The sequence below is a fragment of the Octopus bimaculoides genome, chromosome 6, assembly GCF_001194135.2.
Source record: "Octopus bimaculoides isolate UCB-OBI-ISO-001 chromosome 6, ASM119413v2, whole genome shotgun sequence".
Classification (NCBI taxonomy): Eukaryota; Metazoa; Mollusca; class Cephalopoda; order Octopoda; family Octopodidae; genus Octopus; species Octopus bimaculoides.
This window is the reverse complement of record NC_068986.1, coordinates 56,737,892-56,748,537: the sequence shown is the minus strand read 5'-3', so window position 1 is coordinate 56,748,537 and position 10,646 is coordinate 56,737,892.

Below are 10,646 nucleotides of genomic sequence, written 5' to 3'. Positions count from 1 at the left end.
TGTGTATATATATATATATATATATATATATATATATATATATATATATATATACACACATACATACATACATGCATGCATACATATATACATATGCACATATTCTAATAATACTCACACATAGTCATACACACGCATACACACTTGCATACACTCACGTGTCTGTCAGTGGAGGAATGGATGCATGTACGGAGTCATCTCTTCCTATTACAATATTGGTATCAGTGTTCTGGTATGTATTTATTAATGCCATTTCAATTATGGTACCAAATAACAAGAATTAAATTAGCAAACATTGCAACATAACTATTTCTTTTACTTTTTCGTCTCTGTTTTGGGGACACCGAAATTTTTGAGTTTTACTCTTTTATTTGAAAAAAATTTAATTTGCGCATTATGATAGTTCTTTAAATCTATTGAACTTCCTTTATAGTTTTTACAACTTTTACAATTATAATTTTTCGAAAAATAAAATCTTACCTAATTATTACATGAAGTGAAATTGCTTTGAAACATCTTACTGGATTTTCTGATTACACATATTTAGGAAAAGCAGCTAACGTGACAACTAATATGATTAACTAGCGCTTTTTAATAAATTTATTGGACCAAATTTCCAAAGAAGCATATCGTGTCGATTGTCTTCTAAATTATCTCTAATTAATCATTTCGTTAAAATATTATTTATTAGGTTTGGAAGTAATCAACCAATGAAATTTCTACTAAAATGTACCACACTAATTGTTTTATTTCACTTTTTCTCGAATAAGTCCTTTATTTATTGCGTGTAGATTTAAATTATTTATTCTTCATTTGTATGTGTCTGTTAAGAGACTTGATCTGAGACCGAATGTTGAAACTAAGAAATTACTATTCATTTTAGTAACTCAAACACACAGAAACTGATAGCATCAATTAATCAGTTAAACTTTCGTCGTATTGTCTACAGCCTATTTGGTGGCGCAGTTCCATCCGTAACACAGTGGAAAGGAGACTTCCATGGCGTAACAGATATATATATATATATACATACACACGCACGTACATACATACTTGCATATACACGTGTTTGTATGTGTGTATATAAGTATACACTTTTATATATATACATATATATGTGTTGTTCCGTGATGGTATACAAGAAGCGCTGCGGCTGGTGAGAGACAATATCATTTAATAAACACAATACGTGTTATTTATGTGTTACTATTAGTTTCATGCGACGAAAGCATCTCAGATAGTAATTTTAATACGTTTGGTGCCTTATTGCAAATTTCAGGCAATACCTACATAGCATAACAAGCTAAAAATATGACGGTAGTGTGAGCGAAAGAAACGAGAAGAGGCGAGAAAGATGTAGACAAAAGGTGAAAGGTTGAAAAACCACAAAACAAAACAAAAAAAAAACAGGAAGAAACAAAAGGTGGAATTAAAGTTATTTTCCTTTTGACTGTAACATGTAAGTTCCTGTCGGCGAATTGGGAAGTATCACCCTCTCCGAATCGAGTAGTCTCTAGGACACTATCCTTTCAGCTTATAGTCTACGGTTAGAGGGGACATAACACTAATTCTCCTGTTTTGATACTTTTTGTTTTCCTTTTCGTTTTCCGGTTATTCAACTTTCCACCTTTTATTTCTACATCTTTCTCGCCTTTTCTCGTTTTTCCACTCAGCTTATCGTCCCATTTTTAGCTTGTTGTGCTATGTGGGCATTGCCTGAAGATTGCGATATGGCACCAGACATGTTAAACAATACGGTCTGAATTGCTTTCATCGCATGAAACTAATAGTAACACATAAGTAACATATTTTATGTTTATCAATATATACATATAAATACAGATATAGCTCTTTCTTCCCCTCCTCTTTCTTCTCTTTTTTCTTTTCCCTCCCCTCCTTAATTGCCTTCCTTGACCCCTGTCCTTTCCTTCTCCTTCTCTTTCCCTCTCTCATCCCTTAGACCCTTCACCACTCTTCCCCTCTCTCCTACCACGTGACCGGTATCCATTCAAAGCGCGTCGCTCTTTTTCGGCCAGCTGCTGACCCTGCCAGACACGTTTGTATTCCGTCCGTCAATGACTTTTTTTCCATTTCTTTGCGCTACCTCACTATAACTGTCTTGATAGCCGTTTTAGTACTGCATACGTATAATTATTGTACAGCCGTAAAGCATTTTCTGTAGTGTATAACGTTATTTTGTCCTTCCTTGCACATATTCGTCAGTTTTTCCTGTAGTTCTATGCACTGGTGCTCCCGTTAGATAACAATTGTCTTGGTTTAAATAGCGTAAAACCACTATGACGTCTCGGATACCAACTGATGAGAAATTCAGCTGTAAATATTCCTTGAATCATGTTTTTGCCTCCCTTTTCTGTCCGTTATGTTTTTGCCCAGTTTTTGTCTATTTTTCCCTTCTCTGACTAACTTTATATATATATATATATATATATATATATATATATATATATATATATATATATATATATATATCACCCATTTCCCAGGAGTAGTTGTGTGGTAAAAAATTATCCTTAACGCAGAGTGGTTTCGTGTTTAGCCCTGATACACGGCATCTTGAGGAAATGTCTTCCACTGCAAGCCCTTCTACTGCAGCCAGCCAATGTGAATGAATTTGGAAGAGGGGAAACTATGCAGAAATCCATCCCATATATATGTCTGTGGGGGAGGGGGTGTATGTGTATATGTGTATGTGTGTACATGTGTAGCTATAAGTTTTCAGTATTTGTTTACTCTGTTGTTGTTACTTGTAGTAATAAGCTAGTGGATTCCCATGCAACGTTTATATTTTTAAAGCTGTTGACACCGCCAGATGGAATGGTACTGACAGGACTGTCGAAACCCTAGTGATAACCGTTTGGCAGCTGATGATAAGAATACATATATGTTATGCTTGATTGTGAATTCCTTATATTTTAATCTCGTTATTCTGTGTTGTCATTCATTCTGGTATAAATGGAAAGCATTTGTGGGTTCATAGTTTTAAGGGATCACTTGCATTGGTATTGTTCGTTTCTTTTCATAGGTAATCTAACTAGGCTTAGATAACGCTTAGATATTGCAACCTAGTTTTGGGAGGGCATATATATGATATGTGTGTGCGTGAGTGTATGTATATTTTTGTGCTTGACTTTCAATGTCTTGAAGTTGACTGGATTTGATTGAATGGATGGACACATTTGATAACATGAATCTCAATACGCATTTAGATTCATGTTATCCAATGTATCCGTCCTTGTTTAAAACTCTTACAGGTTTGAATTGAAGGAGAACTGGATATTTATAGATTTTGCCTTTTTTATAAAAATCGATCGATCACCTACAGTGATGATTTTTTGATTCGTATATTTTCGTTTTTATTGTTGAAGTGCATTTCTTGCGGTAATTGATTTAAAAATTTTTATATTTTTGTATCCTTCACGTCTTTTTTCTTTATCGTTCTTCATATTCCCAGACAGGGTTTGTTTATATTAAGGTTTGCATAAAATATAAATTTCTTAGTGCGTGTGGGAAAAGGAGAGGAAATATTCATCCCGAATTCAAAGAGAATTATCAGAGAATTAATTTTTTAAGTCGGAAACCTGCAATGTATCTAACTTTGTAATTAAGACCCTGCTTCTAGTTGTTGCATTTATTTCATATATTTTTAATTCTTTTAAAACACTTTGATTATGTTTTTATATATTAGTCTTCCTCGCTGCGAACCCTTAATAATAAGTACTCATACATACATATCATAAGTACATATATACCGTAAGTACACATACATACATACACATACATACATATCATATTTACACGAACACAAATACACATAGTACACACGCGCACACATACATACATGCATACATACATATATATATACATACATACATACATGCATTTGCGTATGCCTTACCATCATATACAATAAAGAAAAACATCGTCAACTTAATTTGTGTGTATGTGTGTGCCTGTGTAAATGTGTCTATATGTTTCTATTTAAACTCTATTAATATCTATATTAACGTATTTTAAACAGAAGTATACACCAGTGTTTCATATTGAGATAGTAAATTTTGCTGACTTCAGAGCTTAACATTTACACGATTTAATCAAGCTTTAAATCTCCTTCTCTGGAAAGTTAATAAATGATTTGTTTAATTGGATATTAACATTTAAACTTTGAAGCAGACATCTGTTAACTAAACATTGAAAGCAATATGCTAATTATTATATATATGGAACCACTGCCGTGAGACTAAAGTATAAATGAAGGAAAAGGGGAATTAACCACGGCTATTGGATTATCTTCAGATCTGAAAACTTGTCCTAATGTTTTGAAAAACGTGAACAATGTTAAAAGAACCTTAGAATGAAATGGTGATATCAAACAAAGCGACGGATTAATTTATCCACTCAAGAAAGTGTAACAGTATTTTGAATCGATGGACTTCTGTGAAGTTTCCGTCTTGCCAGTTTCACTCACGTAGCCTAGGTTTACCGAATGCTGCAGAAGACACTTGCATAAAGCGCTGCACAGTTGGGTCCTTATCGAAGCAAGCATTCCTTCACCACTAACAATAGTGAACTAATATTCATAACTGAACAGTGAACTTTTTTCCAACCTTTGCTTTTTTTAGAGATTCCAAAGGAATAGTTAATGCCTATGTTTTTCGTGAAAATATCGAAACAGTAATACGAAGGGAGTAATACGAACCGACGTCTTCAGTTTTGTTTGTCGAAAATAAATCAGTCTGGTAAAGTAAATCATGTCAATAGAGAAACGAATAAATAATCATTTAAAATAGCAAGATGAAAGTAAGATGATATAACACGAGCTAAACTATAATCTATGCTTCCTTCTTTATGGCACTAGCTGTGAAAAACCTACTGGATAAGCGCTTACATATATTCCTCTCTGCCTAATACAATGAAAATATCTTCTGCTAAATAAACATTATTAATGAAGACAATTGAATTCAGCACTGCAAGTCAAAAAAGAAATCATCAAATGAACAGTTTGGTTTGTGATTATAGTTGCTATTATACACTAGCACATTCACAGGGTCACGGTACGGACCATTTGTGATCTATGCCTTTTAGTTTACACTTCTGTCGACTGCGGTAATTGCGCTGACGAACGTGTCAGATGTCTCATTGATTATAGAATTTGTTTGGCATTTTGTTTTGCAAAGTCAATGATAACTGAATTTACTGCTTTTCAAGGAACACTTTGATTGTGTGGCTTTAACACAACTTCATCCGACATTAATATGCAGAAAACGCTAAGACAATTTGTTCTAATTCTCTGTCGTGGTCTCCTACTTAAAGAATCTTAGAAGACATCAGTGTGAGGCAATTAACTCGGCGCCAGTACTTAACTCGTACGTTCTTTCAGGGATCCAGTAGAATTTGGACTCAGAACCAAGACACCGCATTGAAACGCTCGTAGCTGAATACAAACTGTTGATTTGTAATTCGGTTAACTTATGTCGCTTTCTAACACGTTATATTGGGTTAATTCCTCAGCCATAAGTGGTAGGATATGATCTTGAATCTTAAATGTGTAAACCAATAGACTTCGTATATCTTTACTCTTCTTTCGCTTTTATAACTTCGACATTCCATGGTTTTTAGCTGGTCTGGTGGCAGGTAAGTAATAGGGAAATTGTTTAATTCCCTGACCGTAATAAAATGCAATACAGCATTGTTATATAGTAGAATAAGCAATACTGTGGTTGCTTTTATTATTGTTGGTCTTAGCCCAGGGGTAATTTTTATTAAAAACATTCCAATCAAGACTTTCTTGGGTTCCTTTCTTTCTTTCAGATTTATACTTTAAGATGACAGACTGTGATCGGAAGGAAATTTGACTGTTATTTCTTGAAAGTCGAGTAGTCACGCAGATATTCTTCCAGTGGTTTGTTATGCAGCACAATATGTGTTGTGAACTCAGGCATTTCAATTGAGAAAAAATGTTTGAACCACTTGGCTACTACAGCTCCTCGTTTCATTCAAATTACATATCAGGTCACTTATTCTAATCTGTATATTCCCTTAAAAGCACTTGACTCAGAGAAGCGTAACAAATCGTTTGGAGTATTTTTGTTGTTGTGGTTCTTGTACCTTTTTTTAAAAAAAATTCTACAACAAAAAGCCCACGTTGAGGTTGAAATTTAAACTCTATGATATGAGACATCTGTTTCCTAGATTCGATAAATGAGTCATAAAATATTTTCTAATTCATTTCTTTCCCCCAGTCTCACTCTCTCTTTATGCCCTCCTTCAAAATAATCATTTCTCTTTAATATTTGTTGCACTAATATAAATTTAAAATATTTTTCACAGCATCTCATTGGTCAACCTCGAAAAGTTATGCATCAAAAGATGTATTTCCAACAGTAAGGCGGTTCTTTATCAAAGATTAAAAATTCACTGGCAATCAGCATTCTTTTTCTTTATCGCGGTAGGTTTTAATTTAAGAAAACCTAACGTCAATTGGATCAAGTTGTCCCGATTGTAAAAACATTTTTCTGAAATAAAAATCTATTTTAATTACCGGGCCTCCCGCTATATATTTCCCTCTCTTGGGAATTTATAACATTTGTGATGTTATTCGTTGTTCTCGAAATGAACAGTTCTCACTCAGTTGATTTTATTTGATTAGGTAGCAAAGATGTAAACCTTCTTCACTAGTTTGTTCAATCAAACTAAACATAGGATGTAACATACATAAACTCATCTTAAAGTACCCATAGAATCACCAATGTTGTTCACACACCGTGATACCAAGTTGTTAGAAAATCCTTATATGAGGATCTATAAAGCCGCTCATGGTGAATTTCAGATTACTTTATTAAAAGTATTACATTTCAAAAGATAGAAAAAATATCCCATAAATGTTATTTCAAGAATCTACATGAGCTTATGGTTGTATTTTTAAAATGAAAAATAAAATATATAAATAATGAGAATAATCACGAAAACGAAAACATTTCTGCAGGAAATATAAAAGAATATTAATGTTTTTTTATTGGCTTAATTACTACTTAGCTTTTTAAACGAATCCGGAAACAGTGTAAGTTGAACTACTAGTAATAAATTCTCAATTATTATAATAATTTTCAAAGTCTAAAATATTAATGATACATTTTCACAAATATAAATACTTCTTATTTTTTGCTGTCTGTAATTTATCTACAAAATTTTCGTTTTTAATTAGGGAGTTGCGACGCATTTGCTAATATCTGCTGGCTATATTTGCTTACTTACAACGATAGGATGAACAAAATATGAGATTTTTTCCGACAAGAAAGTGCAAGTTTGAGGTTTTCTGGCTTGAAGTTTGGGGATTTTATGCTAGAAGTACAAATCTGATTTTTTAAAAAAATTATCAGTGCAACAAACCTTAATGTGAGCTTGATAATTTTTTCTCTTTTAATGAAATGATTCTAATTCAGTGATTTTTCTTACTACTGTTGTTTTACCCTGAGTCAGCTTTTTATCAACCCATGACCATCTCATATTTCTTTTTAGAAATAAAGGTACTCTGGACGCGATGGAATTCCAAAGTGTCAGTGAGCAACCAAGTCTTCTTCAAACCATACAGTAGCGAACGTCGAAGTTTCTCTATCTTTTTTGATACGTGAAATTAAAAATAATATCTAAATCTAGAAATACTTTTTGAACTTATTTTTCAAATGTACCCTGCATAATCAAGCGCGGATCACAAATTATATAATTTCCTAATTAGGAAATAGAATTAAATACAGTGATATAACATATATTAATTGTTTACAAATAGTAATGTCCAAATAATACTGTTTCTCTTGTTCATTCAAGGATTATAAAATAGATAAATGAGGAATTAATAGTCACCCCAGATCTTGAAAACATGGAAAGCACAAGCTTATTAGTGTAACTGTCAAAGAAACTCCTATTCAGATGATATATATTTATTGTTGTGAATGTTGTTGTTGTTGATGATGATGATGATGACGAAGATGGTGGTAGTAGGGTGGGGATACTAATATTGTGTACCTCCAGATTTCTCCTGGTCCAGTAAACCTATGATCGGAGACATTCCTGATATGACCAACCGGTATCTTCCCAAATATAGTTTATTTACAACTGCGTTATCTAATTTATCTCTGTATTTAGCTATTTGTTATTCTTGTTTAACATACAGCAGATCTGACTGAGCAGATATCTTACAAATGAATTAAAGGTATGATTGTTCTACGCTTTATTAGGCGTAGTATATCTATGGGTACGTTATGTAATGTGTCGGCATACGACTGGTGTATGATCAGAAGTATTCTTAACGTAACTATCTTGTCTTTTTCTCGTACAGAGTATTCCAGAACTACATTATTCTATGTGTTCTTAAATGTATTTGCGACTGTTGTTATATTTGGCCTTAGTTCAGATCTAATTGAGGGGATCTATAATCAGAAGCATTCCTGTCGTAACAATTATGTCTTTCTCTTATAAAAGTATTGTTCGACTTGCTTAAAAATAGCAAAACGAAGGACCTGCTATATGGTCTTTCGACCTGCAATAAATATTAACCAAATCTAACCCGAATCATACACTTCCGTCTTAAACAAAGAAAATTCACTGAAAATACAGACAGTTTGGTCAGACAGAATGCTTTTTATCATAGGTATATAGTATCATATGTTGACTAGCGGTGAAAGGGTGAAATTAGTTTGTCCTTTATGGAAAATGACTGACTGCAATTCCCAAGTAAAAAAATATTTCTATAATCATCTGTCATTTTCCTTTTCAAATTCATTCATTTTTACATATGTTAATAATGTGGTTCTACTGTTGCGAATGTGTTTAAAATGCTCTGTGAGTTTTAAGCAACACAAATAAACGAAATGCTGAACAGAAATCTCGCGTTAGTGATGGCAAAGATATTTCAAACACCTACCATGACGCTTACCAGTATTTTATGCCATTATAAAATACTGAGAAATGCCTGGTTCGCCTACAGTTGTAAAGATAATCGGTTTACAATATTCGGGAAGCGATAGTCAACAACAGAAAATGAATATTTCGTTATCAGGTTGACAGGAAAGATCGATGAGTTTTGAAAGAAATGGAATGATGTTCTTTGCATGCACGTCAAAAATGTTCTCTGGAAATATTAATGCTTCGTTTGTTTATAACATCTTTCCTGGTATGAATTCTCTTAACTTTTTTCCACAAATGTTTCCAGTGAAGCAACTTAAAACTGTAGTAAATGTTATGTGTGATAATAATATCATTGGGAATAAATATAAAGAAAGCTATGATTTTTCAATAAGCCGAAATCAATAACCGTTTGCTAACCACTTCATTTAAGTCATCGCGTTATCTTTACAAATATGTGCGACCTTCTACTTATAAAAGCAATAAAGGATGCTGTAGTTCTCAATATTACTTGTAAAGTCACAACAATAGACAACGTTAAATCTGAAACTTTCTCGATGATAAGTGTGAATTTTAATCAGTACTGGCTATTTATTTCAATGTAATAATCCTTTCTGTTATAAACACAAGGCTTGAAATTTTGTGAAAGCGGGGGAATCGATTACATCGACCTTAGTGCTCGACTGAAATGCATTTTATCGACCCCGAAAAGACGAAATGCAAAACGACCTCGTCGGAATTTGAACTCAGAACGTAAAAACGGACGAAATACTGCTGAATGTTTTGTCCAGTGCATTAAGGATTCAACTTGCTCACTGCCTTATTTCAATGTAATAATAGTGGGAAAAAAAATTAAGATTAAATTTCCATATGTAATATCAATGGGGCAGTGGTTCAAAGTTTATCTGTTCATATTTCAAACTAAAACTTCGCTTATAATCCAACCATCTCGCTGCATTTTCTTGTTTGTACCTAGTTCTGTTTAATCTTACTGTTGATGGTTTTGCATAACAGTCCTCACATAACATTTGATAGACATTCTCGTGTCACTTCTGTGAAATATCACTTCGTATGCCCTATGTTTCCTGAATTGGAGAGTAACGCGAACACAGTAATTACTTGTATTGTCAGTTATACACTTAATACTGGTTAAATGAGCATATAAATACAGTATTAAATTCACTAAAATTAAGCTCCACGAACTATATGTGGTTTTAAATTTCTTTTAGTAATATAGAACTTATGGCTCCCCAAAGGCCTGGAAAAGTCAATGATACGCTTGCCTATACATAATAGCTTGGATAACTATAGCATGACGGCATCTTTATTTGTGATCTATTAATCCACACAGTTTCAGTATATTACGAGTATCTACGTAAGTGTATATGTATGACTGTGTCTGTAAGTTTATGCGTCATAAGACAGAAGAATGATAACGTTTCTCTGGTCTATGGCAAAAACAAAGATACACAATTACAAATAGAAAAAGAAAAGACAAGCAGCAAATTTTATATAAATTGTTAACGTTTTACTTTTGAAATCGCCATTTGAGATATATATATATATATATATATATATATATGCACACTCACACACATGCACATACATATCTGTTTATATCATCCATATATTTATAAACAAATGCATGTATATCAACATACACACATATATTTATATATAATCAAACTATGTATATATATGTATATATATATATATATATATATATA